General features: G+C 48.2%; 1 protein-coding gene across 2 annotated transcripts in view; it reads left to right on the forward strand.

Moving 5' to 3' along the window:
• Positions 1-2,025: 2,025 nt before the first annotated feature.
• FAM135B (family with sequence similarity 135 member B) overlaps positions 2,026-14,461 on the forward strand; it is a 366,985-nt gene continuing 354,549 nt past the window's right edge. The window contains exon 1 of one of the 2 annotated variants that reach the window (XM_030937787.1): positions 2,026-2,129. The gene's annotated coding sequence lies outside the window, so the exon portion shown is untranslated. Of the gene's footprint in view, positions 2,130-2,495; positions 3,075-14,461 lie in introns of those variants that run through there. The other variant, XM_030937788.1, reaches the window with a different exon arrangement.

The following is a 14,461-nucleotide window of genomic DNA, read 5'->3' on the forward strand; positions in this document are numbered from 1 at the left end:
TCATTTGAGCCCAGGAGTTTGAGACTAGCCTGGGCACCATAGCCAGACCCCATCTCTAAAAAAAATAAAAACCTTACCCAGGCATGGTGGTAAGTCTACAAAAAATAAAAACCTCGGCCGGGCGCGTTGGCTCAAGCCTGTAATCCCAGGACTTTGGGAGGCCGAGACGGGCAGATCACGAGGTCAGGAGATAGAGACCATCCTGGCTAACATGGTGAAACCCCGTCTCTATTAAAGAAAAACAAAAAAACTAGCCGGGCGAGGTGGTGGGCACCTGTAGTCCCAGCTACTCGGGAGGCTGAGGCAGGAGAATGGCGTAAACCCCGGAGGCGGAGCCTGCAGTGAGCTGAGATCCGGCCACTGCACTCCAGCCTGGGCGACAGAGCGACACTCCGTCTCAAAAAAAAAAAACCTCACCCAGGTATGGTGGTAGGTCTACAAAAAATAAAAACCTTACCCAGGCATGGTAGCCCTACCTACTTGGGGGGGCTGAGGTGGGAAGATCACTTGTGCCCAGGAGTTAAAGCCTGCAGTGAGTTAAGATTGTGCCACTGCACTCTAGTCTGGCTAACAAAGTAAGACCTTGTCTCAAAAAACAAATAAACAAAAAATAGTATATGTCAAAATTCTCACTCTCACTCTAACCTCATCAACCTAGTTCTTCCACCCATCTTCACCCTCATAGCTAATAGCTACTTCTCCAGGTTTCTTACATATCCTTCTAGCATATTTTCATGCCAATGCAAGCAATATAAATATGTGTATCTGTCTCCTTGTTTCACAACAGTTGTTTTATTTTAATATTATCTTATCTATTCTGCACTTTGCTTTTTCACTTAATATATCACGGAGCTGTTTTATCCAGACAATTGAAACACATCCAGTACAAGCAAATCCTATGCTCCTGGCATATCTCTACTGCTGGGGACTGGAAAATGCAGAGGAAAATATTGAGTGCTTGCATTGACTTTCAAAAAGAAGGTTACATAAAAATGCAATGTCAATAGCAAAATAAATGCCATATGATTATGATCACATTTAAGAGACAAATATTGTAAAAGAAAAGCATCCATTTTCTCTATAGAGAAATACATATTTATTTGCCATTCACCAAACCTTTACTGAGGGTATGCATTGCCCTGGGCTTGCTGGGTGCTGTGGGGAGGACAAGCAGGGTGGATAGCTCAGAGCCTCCATCTGCCCAGGCCCACTATGTCAACAGCCTCCTTAGGACACCCCTTTCTGCAGCCTTAATCCCCACCCTAGCCAGCACCACACACACTTCAACTAAGGTGACCTTCCCATCATTTCTACCCAGCCTTTCTCCTGATTAAACTGCTTCACTGTCCTCCTCCCCACCACCTTCCCCATTCCCCTCCCATCGTAAGGGTCACATTGTCAAATTCCAACCCCTTCACTTGGATCGCAAGGCCTTTGGTGTGCAGTGCTGGTCCTGTAAACCTCACCACTCGCCTGCCTCACCTCTCCTTGCCTGCTGCTGCTAGGTTCCAGCTGTTCTGTCCTGACTCCAGGCCTCTGTACGCTGCTCCTCTGTCCTGGAAAGAGCAGTCTTCTCCACCCTTCACCACCCCACTCATTTGTTCTTATGCCTTTTTTTCAGGTATCTTTCCCCAATTACCTGCCCTAGACCCCAACCTGACTGGGTTAGAGGCTCCTCCTGCTAACTGCAATTGCCTGGTTCCATTCCCTGCTTCCTCCCGGGGTATGAGTTAGTGCAGCCCAGTCTAGTGGGGGACATAGTCATCCTCTAAAGCCTGTTTCCATTCCCTGCCTCCTCCTGGGTGGAGTTAGCGCAGCTGAGTCTAGTGGACGGGTCACTGGGCTTCCGAGTCCCAGTCTTAGCTCCTTCTCTAAGGCTGTTTTGTCATCTGTCACAGGCATGCCACAAGAACTTGCCAACACAGTGGTGGTGATAATCAGAGTTCCCAATGCCCCTTAAGAATGCTCAGTAGACAGGAGTTGGCTTAACTCTCCCTGATCTTCCTCTCCCTTCTCCGTAGACAGAATCTCACACGTCTGTGAACCCCCACGTTCAGCATGAAGTGAGGAGCCCATCGGATGACGGGCCAGCTGGCGGGTTGAAGGCCACTGCTGACTTCGCATTGGAGGTATGGGTTGCTCAGCGCTTTTACCCTTTCTCAGGCATCTACTTGTTGCCTAGGCTTCCCTTCCAAGTTCAACAGCCCCCTCCCGGCCAGTTCGCCGCCGCGCCCCACCCCCGGGGGTCTGCAGGGACCCTTTTCCTGCCCCAGGCCTGGGGTCTTGGCTCGGGAGGGCAGCCCCCGCCGCGGGGACTGAGCATGCTCGCGCCGGTCGGGCTGGGAGGGCCGCACGCGGGGCCGCAGCCTGCGCCCTGGGCACCCGGGCGGCCGGGCGGGCGGGGTTTGGCCGCTGGGCAGCCCGCCCCGGGCTCCCATCAGGGCCTCGCGGCAGAGAGGGACCGAGGTGGGAGCGCGTGAGCCGCGCTGCCAGCCAGTCGCGCAGCGTCTACCCCCGCGGTGCGCAGCGGCTGCGGAGCGGAGCCAGCGGGAGCAGCAGGGCGGGCTCTCCCGGCCGCGAGGGCGCGCGGCGCGGCGCGGAGGTCTGGCCGCGTCCAGGCGGAGGAAGTAGAGGAGCCAGGGCGCCGGAGGTGAGCGCAGCCCGGAGGCGCCAGCCCAGCGGCGCGGGCGCAGCTGCCTGGTCCTTGCTCCCTTGCGGCGCTGGCGGCTGCGTTCCCCCGACCGCACTGACAGCCTAGCGTCCCGGCGCCCGCTCACTGGGGCTGCCCGGAGGCCGCGGCCGGGCAGCTGTTGCACCGAGAGGGGGCAGCTGCGGAGTTCCATAACCATAGCAACCGCATCAGCACCGGCGGCGGCGGGCGAGGGCAGCATCCGCTCGCTCCTCCTCCAGGCAGCCTCGCCGCGGGGACCCGACACCAGCTCTCAGGTGCCGCGGACTTCCCAGTCCGCCCGCCGCCGCAAGTGTTGGCTGCCAGAGACGGCGAAAGAGGAGAAAGAGGGACCCAGGAGCGCGGCCCCCGCGGGAGAGAGAGGGGAGCCCTGCAGTGGAGACAGGTGGGTGAGAGCGCTCTGGGGTCGGCAGCTGCAAAACTCTCTCGTCGGTGGCAGTGACGCTTCTGCAAGCGTGGTTGCCAGTTGGATGGCTTTCTGTCACGGAACAGCGATTCCGCCGCAAAATGTGGTTTATCTCCCTCGATTTTCCCCAGTCTCTCTGCCCTCCAGGTTTGCTGCACAGCTGGGCAGGTCTTGAGGGAATAAGAAGGGCCAGGGCTGTGAGAGACGCGGAGAGGCTGGGTTAATGAGGGGGTGCCCCCAGGAGTTCCAGATGGAGGCTGAGGGGGCGCGTGCAGACCTTGGCCATTGGGGTCCTTGGAGCCAGGGAACCCGGGGGCCAGGCTCAGGAGAAGACCGCACTGGGATGGAGGGGACAGTGGCAGCGATTCTCTGTGATCCGGGCGAATGCACAGACCCATTCTTCCTGTGGCTTGGCTGGGGACAGGGGTGTGTGGGGACACTGCAGCTCAGCTATGACATGGAAAGGGACCAGCTCTTGATCTTTAGAGCCACCTTCAAACCCAATCACTGGAGGGGATGTTTAGACGAGGCAAGTAGTAACTGTTATTATTTTGGGACACAGGAGTATCATGTTATTGTCGTTGACTATTAGGGATAGGAGGGGAATAGAAATAAAATTTTGAGCTAGCAGACAAGACCGTGCCCTCCCCTTCTCCCCGCCTCATTTCTAGCTCCCCACCCCACTTTGCCAGCAAAACAAGAACCACATCGCGCATAGTGACAAGCCTTGCTGCTTGGCCACTGGCAAACTATCTCACTTTCAGACAGCTGGAGACACCTGCTTCAGGTGTCCATTTGAACCAGGGGGCATTGTTTTCCATCAGGTTATGATGCTCTTGATGTTAAGTGATGTGTCAAAGCCGAGAGGCACCTGGGCTGTCCACACAGTGTGATAGACTGTTAACTACATCTGCAGGCTGGAGAGAGGGCCAGAGCTTGGGTAGTGATTCCCAACTCAGATCAGCTGGGACCAGGGCCCCGGAAGAAGGAAGATAGCATGTGAATAATTAGGGTCTGAAAGTTCGTGCATGTGGGTAAGTAGGTCTCTGAGTAATAACCAGGATAGGCAGCCATTGACTTTGAAAAGGCTCTTCCTTTATATCGTGGCCTCGGGGGACAGTCTAAGTCCCAGTTAAATGGCTATGTTCTTTAATTGGGCTTTTAATTTATGGTGTCATTATGTTACCCAAGGGGATGTGATTCGGCCAATGTCTCATCTGGAGATTTATGTCATAATATGGATGATATTATCAGAGCTTAGGCAGATGGTTACGTGTAGAGGAAAGTGGACCAGATTCAAGTCCATGTCGAAAACATGGATTTGAACTCTGATCTCCTCATGCACCTGCTGTGTGACCTTGAGTTGTTCCACCTCACTGAGGCCTCTTTCTCTCATCTGGAGAATGGGGCTACTAACAAGGCTTGCAGTTTATCAGGCTCAATTACAATCCAGTGGGATGTGGAGAGGATGTTTGGGAAGGGCTTTTTAAAACCTAATGTCTTGTGCAAGTAGAAGGGATTATTGTTTTCTAAAGAAACTCTCTTCCTCAGATTGGCAAATCATTAAACATCCATCAGCTATGAAAAGAGAGTGGAAATATTAGTCAGTGACTCACAGTGGAAACACTGTAGTCTGGTCCAAGATTCACTCAGGGCAACATAAAGAGGGCTTCTCAGGGGAAAATGCTGCATGCCATCCTCCTTGCCTACAAGTGCTGAAGGTCAAGTGCTTTACCATCAAATGCAGCACTCATCTAGTTTGAAACAGTGAGGTCTGCTCACCACAGGGGTGGATTAATTTTTTTTACAGTGTAAACAGAGATTTACACAGAGTAGGGACTCATTTAACTGTTCACCTCGGGTTGTGGGTTTCTTGTGGGCAGGATTACTTTCATCCAACTCTGCTCTGTAATGTCAGGTGTTTACTAAATGTTTGCTCAATTTGACTGAAATAGACTGAATGTTTACAGCTTGATTTTATTGCTGAAGAAATTATAATTTCTGGAAGGAACCAGGACTATCTTATACTCTTCTCTGCTCTTTTATGCCCCTGATTTTGCTCATAGTGGTCTCCCTGCCTAGAATAACCATTTCTCACTTCTTTCTTCCCTTAACAACCCGGTTCAAATGCCCCTTCCTATAGGAAGCCTTCCCAGATTCTCTCATGTGCTCCCACAACACTCTGGACCTGCTTTGTGATGGACTGTGCTGTGTCATCGTTTGCACACATACCTGTCCTTTCTGTTGATTTCATGCTTCCCGATGACTGGTGCCTCTCCCTATCTGACTTTGGTTGTGGCTGCAGCACCTGGTGCAGCCATGGCCATGATGAATGGTTGTTGAATGAGTGAACAAGCCTTACTTCCAACATGACCACCTATGCAGACGTAGGCTGCAGAAAGGCCGTTCCTGGCTGCTTTCGCCATCTCGGTCTGTGTGGCAAGCCTGAAGGATGCTCCATGGCTTGTTGTGTATTATTTAGGGTCAACCACTGAGGCAGAGTGAAGGAGAACAGAAGCACATATTTTGCTTTAAAATGCTCATTTTTTTTTTCAAGTGGGCACTTTAGGATAACTGAAATCTGGTGTTGAATGCCCTTCATGTAACATTTGCTGAAAACATCTGATGGAATATTTTAAACTTGAAATATCTTTCTCTCACTTCAATTTCTTTCCTTGATTTCAGCTCCAGTATAGTAAAAAAGCACAAGCATTGGGATTTCAGCTCCAGTATAGTAAAAAAGCACAAGCATTGGATTAAGATAGCTTAGATTTAATCTCAGTTCTCAGGGTACCTGGAACTAGGGCACTTGATTGTCTTGTGCCTCAGTTTCCTCATTCCTAAAGTGTGGATGTGAATACCCTTCTCACAGGGATGTCGAGTGCTTGCAGCAGATTAATACTGAGCCATAAAAGCAGTTCATAAACTGTAAAATATTAATACCCTAAGTAAGTTCATTCTTTTCCTTACTTTTTGTCCTAGAAAATGAGCAAAATCCTTGTCTAATTTCACAGCATCACATGGGCTTCAAATGCTAGCTCCTTCACTCATTAGCTCTGTGTGACCTTCAGTAAATCATTTTGCTCCCCCAGCCATCTGCCTTACCTGTGTAGCATTGCAATGATAGCCACCTTTCAAGATAGGTAGGAAAATTCACAGAAAGAAAATTGCCATGCCGGGAACTCAATATGTAATATCTGTAATTTGCAAATGATTGATGTAATTGCCAATAATAGAGGGTTCCAGAATTGTTTGAAATGCCCCAAATGAGTCTCCTCCCTCTGTTTCACCTACATTTCTGCAAGAGAGGAAGAACTAAGAAGATGGCCATGGTTCCAACCACCCAGAACCTCTTTTGGTTAGACATGAGAGACACCAGGAGGGAGCAGAATGACCTAAAGATTTAGATTCAGGGACCAGGTCCTCACTCCAGATCTGACACTAACTATTTGCAGGACTATTGATCTGGTCACCTTACCTTTCTTGACTCAGTGTTTTCATCTGTAAAAAACCTGGGTGATGTCAATGGCTTTCTCTAGCTCTATTTCAGTGCTCGTATGTACTAATCTGTGTTTCCCCTTACCAAATTCACATCTATAGCCCTCAGACCATTTTGTGGTTGTTGTTATTGTTGGGACTCACAGCTTATCCAAAACTGTACATTTCAATGCATTATATACCCATAGCCCTACCACCAAATTTTTCTTCTTTTTGCATTTTCCTTAGTTTAGAAACTTAAGACTGGGTGCAGTGGCTCATGCTTGTAATCCCAGCACTTTGGGAGGCTGAGGCAGATGGATCACAAGGTCAGGAGTTCAAGACCAGCCTGTCCAATATGATGAAACCCCATCTCTACTAAAAAATACAAAAATTAGCCAAGCATGGTGGCACACGTCTGTAATCCCAGCTACCTGGGAGGCTGAGGCAGGAGAATTGCTTGAACCCAGGAGGCAGAGGTTGCAGTGAGCGAAGATCACACTACTGCACTACAACCTGGGCAACAGAGTGAGACTCCAACTCAAAAAAAAAAAAAAAAAGAAAAAAAAAAGAAAAGGAAAAGAAAGAAAGTTAAAGTGCCCAAGATGACCCAGGGACTTAGGGAGTTGTTCAGTACTCCTTGTCCCAGTCCAATTCTTATCCTACTCTAGGCAGGAGGTTCTGCTGCTCAGTCCAGTCTGGAAGATCTCATTAATTTCAAATGCAAGAAATTGTGTGTGTGAAGTCTGATCTTACGTGAGAGATGTGGCAGAGGTTCACGGACATCGCTAATATCTGCTGAGCTACCCAGACAATGGGTGCTCAAATACGTCAAATGTTTCTGCTCAAACATGAATCATTTCTAGGTGGCTGCACACCCATCTCAGGAGTGACTCGTGAGGGAGATCTTAGCATCACAAAGGAAAGTGGCACTGTAAGCCTGGGATCTGTGGCCCTCCCTCCGCCTCTGGTGTGGATGGAGTGGTGCTGTGATGTGCCTGGTATAGGACATTTGCATAAGTAGCCTGCCCTGTGTCACTCATCATGCCAGACTGAGAATCAACTGTGGACAACACAAGGTCCTTGCCTTTCAAGAGCTAAATATGTAGTTGGGGGATCAGGCATGGAAATGGGCAAGAACAAACCAGGCAATGTAGGGGGTCTGCAGGAGCAAAGAGAAGGAGCATACGGTATATTTCCTAGGTGGTGGCCGTCAAGGATGCCTTCTCAGAGAAGAGAGAGTCTAAGCTGAGTCGAAGGAATCTCCACATGCAGACCTGAGGGAAGGGCAATCAGAAAGGGAGAGCAACATGCAGAGACTTGGAGACAAGAAGTAGCAAGGAAGAGAAAGGAACGGCAGGGCTGGAACAAGAGGCCAAGGGGTGAGGTGGTGTCCATTGAGGCTTGAGAGACAGTAGGGTTACATGTGTGAGAGTTTTGCAAGCCAGTCTTTTCCTCTAATGGAAGGCCATAGGAAGTCACAGAAAAGTCTAGACCTGGGCAGGATGCTCTCCCCAGCTGTGATAGAGGCCAGGTTAGCGAGATCCAACAAAGATTTTATGGCCTCTTAGGAGGCTCTGCAGAGGTGCTTAACTTCATGTAATGAGAGGTGAGAGAAAGAGAAGGACAGAGAAGAAATAGTGTGAGAAGGAATAGTAGAGAGGAACAGAAGGAGGGTATCAGAGAAATGAACAGATTGCATCCTATCTCACAAAAATATCAGTGAGACATTCTAGGGACCTTTGATCATTGATAGGTCAAGAGGAAGGAGGGGTCATGGTTGATACTCAGGCTTTCTATCCATCCTCCCACCATGAGAGAAGAAGCCAAGGACTAATAAACCAGGCTGTGAATCGACATCCTGCCTTTATTCTGCTTCCCAGTGTCTACCCTGCACAAGGCAGCCAGAGAGATCTTTATAAAACTGAAATCAGATTAAACTCTTTGCTCAAAGCCCTTTAGTGGTTTTCTAACTCAGAGTAAAATCTGAAGCATTTCCCATGACCTGCAACCTACATGACTTTCAGCCCCTGTTCCAACCCTGCTCACCACCTGGTGACCTGGTCTCCTCCACAGCCACTCATCTCTACCCACCCTGGCCTCCTGGCTGATCTTCAGCAGCACATGCTACTCCTTCCTCCTGGGACATTCTTCTTCCTGGTAACCACCGGCTGTCCCTACTTTATTCTGGCTGCAACTCAAATGTCACCTTAGCATATCATTAACCCACCCTCACCACCTACTTCTACAATGACAGTCCCTTATTTTGATGTTTCTTTCTTTATAGTACTCATCAATATATTACATAGTTCACTGTTGAACTCCCACTGGTAGAACAAATCCTCTCATATAATATGCACTCAGTAAATGTTTGCTGAATGAATGAATGAATGAATGAACATAGGATTGCCTCGGTGCCAGAGTAGATGCTGGTCCCAGCATTGACTGGGAATGAGAAAATGAGGAAACGATTGAGGGAGGAACAATGACATGTTCCAAATTGTGGGTTAGAATTAAATGATGATTTCCTACATAGCTCCAATATTCCAAGCATAACTAGGCAGTTGGATAGCAAGACTACCAAGATCAAATTTCTTTTGAAACATTTCTTGAGACACGGAAAACCATAGATTTATTGTTAGAGGAGTCTCCAGCTAGACACTGGAGGGTGTGGGTCTGGTTGAGTTCTGTTGTTCACTTTCTCTGTCACTTTAGACATATTCTTTCCACCCCATTCTTTAAAGTCTTGCCCTATATTTAATTGATGATATAGCTTTTGTTGTTGGGCTTTGTGATATAGGAAATATTTTTCTTTTCTTTCCTTTCTTTCTTTTTTTTTTTTTTAGACAGAGTTTTGCTCTTGTTACCCAGGCTGGGAATACAGTGGCACAATCTCAGCTCACTGCAACCTCCACCTCCCGGGTTGAAGTGATTCTCCTGCCTCAGCCTCCCAAGTAGCTGGGATTACAGGCATGTGCCACCATGCCCAGCTAATTTTGTATTTTTAGTAGTGACAGAGTTTCACACATTGGTCAGGCTGGTCTTGAACTCTTGACCTCAAGTGATCCACCCACTGCGGCCCCCCAAATTGCTGGGATTACAGGCATGATCTACCATGCCTGGCCTATTTTTCTTTCTCTTCTAGAGTTTTATCTCTAATTTCATTATATTTAGCAGACGTTGAAGTGACGTCATATTCTCTAAGTCTTCAGTTACTTAGAATAACTGTAACTTACAGTCTTTAGTCTTCAGTTATTGGAGGGAAGATGGGCAAGGAGATTGAAGAGGTGAGCGTCATCCCAGGTAGCTGGAGGGAGGTAGTGGTGGGATGAACTCTTTGCATATGGATAATCTAGAGGCAGAGTGGTATAGGCTCCCTTTGTGAGAGTGTCTTCCTGGTGCAGCTCTTTCGGTAGGAAGTTCCCGTGGTGGAAGTTTTCTTGCTCGGGTGGCAGATAAGGCCCTTATCCACCCATCTGTCTGTCTGAGCATGGCTCACTCTGCTCTCCCAACCAGGCACACCCTCTTCCATGTCTCTAGGGCTGGGCTCTCTTACCTGATGGGCCCTGCAGGTCCCTGTGTTCCTCTTCAACACTCAGTGCAACCCTGTGGCTTGACCTCAGTCTGTAGCTTTCTTGTCTAGATCTCGAGTCCCTCCTAGACTCTGTATTTTTGAGATTAAGAACTAGGTTTTATCTTTTATGAGAAGTCTCTGAAAGAAAATTGGATCAAAAGTTGAATACAGGTACTCTAGGGTTAACTCTGATATGAATTAGCTGTGTTCTTTAAGCAGGAACTTAACCTCCCTGGAGTTCGTTTCCCAATTGTGAAGTGAAGGCAGTCAACACAAATTTTATTTCCTAAGTGCCTGTTATGCCCCATACTCTCTTATAGAAGCTTGAAGGGGGCCAAGATAAAGAAGATAATGTTTATGTCCTTAAGAAGTTTATAACTTTTAAAGAAGACAAACAAGTAGAGAAGCAGTTATAATGTACAGTGACAGATGTACAGTTATAATGTACATCTCTATGATAGAGATAAGACCTGATAACAGAGAAGGACACCTAACCCCACCTGGGAATGCCATGGGGGGCTTCCTGGAGGAAGAGGTATCAAATATGAGACATGAATGGAAAGTAGGAGTTACATAGATAAATGTGGGATAAGGAGTCAGGGGAGCTGTTTCACACAGAAGAAAGCCAGTGTGGAGAGCAGGGGTTGAGAGAGTATTGCAGGCAGTGGGATGTGTGGGCTCAGAGAGAGTGTGGGTGAAGAACTTAAGACAGGGGTGGGAAGCTGAAAGGCTGGAGAGGTGAGTAGAGCTGGGCGTGCGGGCCCTTGGACACTTTGTGAATGGATTTATTCTTTATCTGGAAGCTAATGGGAAGGGTGGGAAGATCTTAAACTGGGAGATGAGGGATACGAGTATGCATTTTGGACTGGTCCATTCTGGCTGCAACATAAAGAATGCATTGGAGAAAAGTAAGTTAGACAGGAGGCATGGAAACTAGGTGGGAGTCTATTGCAGGAAATTTAGGGTACCTAGACGTAAGGATGGCCTAAACCTAGGTTAAGGTAGTAGGGACGGAGACAGGAGGACCAACTTGAGATTTATTCAGTCAGTAGAATCTTGACATACAGTGTCCAAGAGTAAAGAATACCTCTGCTCCAGGATGATGCTCCATTTTCTGACCTAGTCTGATGGATTGGCTTTGCTGCTGTTCACTGGCCTGGGGACACAGGGGAAATAACAGGTTTTCAGGAGGAAATGGTGAGTTCTGTTTCGAATGTGTGGAGTTTCAGGTCTCCAATGACATCCATATACATTTTAGGCAGTATCAATCAAACTCACAAAAGAGTTTGGCTGAATACACAGACTTAGGGAATTCTCAGCACATAGATGCTAATTGAGAGCCTGGGAGTAGCAGTGATCGGCTAGGAGAAGTATAGAGGTAGAGGAAGCAAAGGTGTTCTTTTAGACCCACAAGGTCTACACTACTGCTCGTTCAAAAAGTCAAACGAACGCTGGGTGCGATGGCTCACGCCTGTAATCCCAGCACTTTGGGAGGCCGAGGCGGATGGATCACGAGGTCAGGAGCTCGAGACCGTCCTGGCCAACATGGTGAAACCCCATCTCTACGAAAAATACAAAAATTAGCTGGGTGATGGTGTGTGCCTATAGTCCCAGCTACTTGGGAAGCTGAGGCAGGAGAATCGTTTGAATCTGGGAGGCGAAGGTTGCAGTGAGCTGAGACCGCGCCACTGCACGCTAGCCTGGCGACAGAGTGAGACTCTGTCTCACAAACAACAAACAAAGAAACAAAATCAAACAACAACAACACACACAAAAACAAACAACAACACACACTATCTGGCTTCCTCTGGCCTTAAGGATTTTTCCTTTTGTGTCTACCCTGTTGGTTGGGACAGATCATCCCTTGATGTTCCTGTGGCTCACTCCCTTTCCTCATCTAAGTTCCCTCTTTGTAGTGATCTCTCTGGACAACCCTAGTTAAATAACCCTGTGTAGTCTGTAGCCACAGAGCTTGCTTAGTCTCTAGCCACAGAGCTTGCTTTCTTTTTTTCTCAAAAGAATTCATTATTATATCATTATCTGAAATAGTAGAGATGCATCGGTTTATTTGTTTTCTGTTATCTCCTCTGTAAGATGTGACCTCCCATGGTGCAAGGACTTTGCCGTACTCATAGCTGCACAAAACCCTTAGAATAGTTCCTGACACCCATTGAGCATGCAATAAATTTTGTCAAAAAATAGAAGAATACATGCAGAAATCATCAATAATAAAATAATACTTTTTACATTTAAAAACTAATAACTGCAGCCCTATTTAAGCACCATTTACAGTTCCTTATTTAAGCACCATTTACAGGTCAGAAGGTAGCCTTCCAGTTCAAGGGCACCTTGCAGCCTGGTTGCTTGCTGCTGGGCACCTGCCCCCCTAGGATGACCTCACCTGTCCATCTCCTCAGATGACACTGACAGGTCTTTTCTTTTCTTTTTTTGAGAGGGAATCTCACTCTGTCTCCAAGGCTGGAGTGCAGTGATGCGATCTCAGCTCACTGCAACCTCTGCCTCCCGGGTTCAAGCGATTCTCCTGCCTCAGCCTCCCCAGTAGCTGGGATTCCAGGTACCCACCACCTTGCCTGGCTAATTTTTTGTATTTTTAGTAGATAAGGGGTTTCGCCATGTTGGCCAGGCTGGTCTTGAACTCCTGACCTCAGGTGATCCGCCCACTTTGGCCTTCCAAAGTGCTGGGATTACAGGCATGAGCCACTGTGCCTGGCCGACAAGTGACAAGTGTGTTTTTTTTGTTTTTTTTTTTTTTTTGAGATGGAGTCTCACTCTGTCGCCCAGGCTAGAGTGCAGTGGCACGATCTCGGCTCACTGCAAGCTCCGTAGCCTCCCGGGTTCACGCCATTCTCCTGCCTCAGCCTCCCTAGAAGCTGGGACTACAGGCGCCCGCCACGACGCCCGGCTAATTTTTTTGTATTTTTAGTAGAGACAGGGTTTCACCATGTTCGTCAGGATGGTCTTGATCTCCTGACCTCGTGATCCACCCACCTTGGCCTCCCAAAGTGCTGGGATTACAGGCATGAACCACCGCGCCCGGCCAAGTGTGTTTCAAATTTCAGTTGAAACAGAAAAGAAGTACCACCCCTGCCCACCCCCCTCGCCCCCCGCCGCACACACACCTAGGGCTAGGATGAAAGTAGCCTGAGGAATGCAGTGGACAACTCCCACCCACCATGCTCCTGTGAGTGCACGGGTGGGTGCTGGGCCATTTACTGGGAAACAGCTCTGCTTGAGACATTAAGCATCAGATGTAAGTACAGTACCCCACTGTTCTGCTTAATCCAGAGATAAAAGCAATGTTTTCTTAGACAATTGTTCTTAACCTTAATTATGTCCAGGATCACTTTGAGCATCTGATAAAATTTATAGCCACTCTTCTCAGAAAAAAAAAAAAGTAATCCTATCGGAGTTGGGGGGAAGGTATGGATCTCCTGAAGTCCTCCGTGACCAGCTAAGAATGCCTTTTCTACAAGTGGGATGGGGCTGCTTTGGAGCCTACACACATCCCTGCATGGACATCACAAAGTGAACATATTCTCTGGTGAAAGCTAAACGGCAGGTCTTCTGAGTATTAGTGAGACAGGGTCACGCAAATGAAAATCACAACCTTTAGAGTGAGGCAGACTTTGGTTTGAATCCAAGTTCTGATTAGAGTAATCAACTTGTAACATTTTGAGGGGGACTGTTCCAGTTTGAAAACTGAAAGTCTTGCATCCCAGGAACTTTCTTGGTCCTGGACAACGCGGATGAGTTGGTCACCCTAGTTCTGACATTTGTTAGCCCAGGGACCCCAGACAGTTACCAGGCCTTCGTGGAGAGGTCCTGCACCTTAGGTCAGATTCCTAAGATGCAGAAACTGAAATGGAGATTCTTGTGCAAGTGATTGGCTGAGCAGGTACCTTCAGTTGAAACTTCAGAGAAAGAGGGAAGCAGGATTAGACAAGGGAGAGGCCAGCCATGGATATCTAGTCTCAGCCTGATGGCATAGGATGCCCTGGGACACACACGGCCCACACAGTCTTCCACCCTGTGGCCAGGGCCCAGGCTGTTGTTACTGCTATAGACTCAGCTCTGGCAGCATATCCTCCCAAGTATTTCTGGGAAAAGCAGCTCCTGTCAGCTGTGGGCTATTCGCAGAAGAACAAAGCAACTGCAGGCTGCTAGCAGCCAAAAACTCATCTGGGTGATGGAGCACCAGCTCAGTAGAGGGGACCAGGTGGGTCAGCAGTAGCATCCACTACATTAATGGGTATTTCAATTACAGCCCTCCATGTCTTCCTTTAAGACACACACA

The sequence above is a fragment of the Rhinopithecus roxellana genome, chromosome 9 (assembly GCF_007565055.1).
Source record: "Rhinopithecus roxellana isolate Shanxi Qingling chromosome 9, ASM756505v1, whole genome shotgun sequence".
Taxonomy (NCBI): domain Eukaryota; kingdom Metazoa; phylum Chordata; class Mammalia; order Primates; family Cercopithecidae; genus Rhinopithecus; species Rhinopithecus roxellana.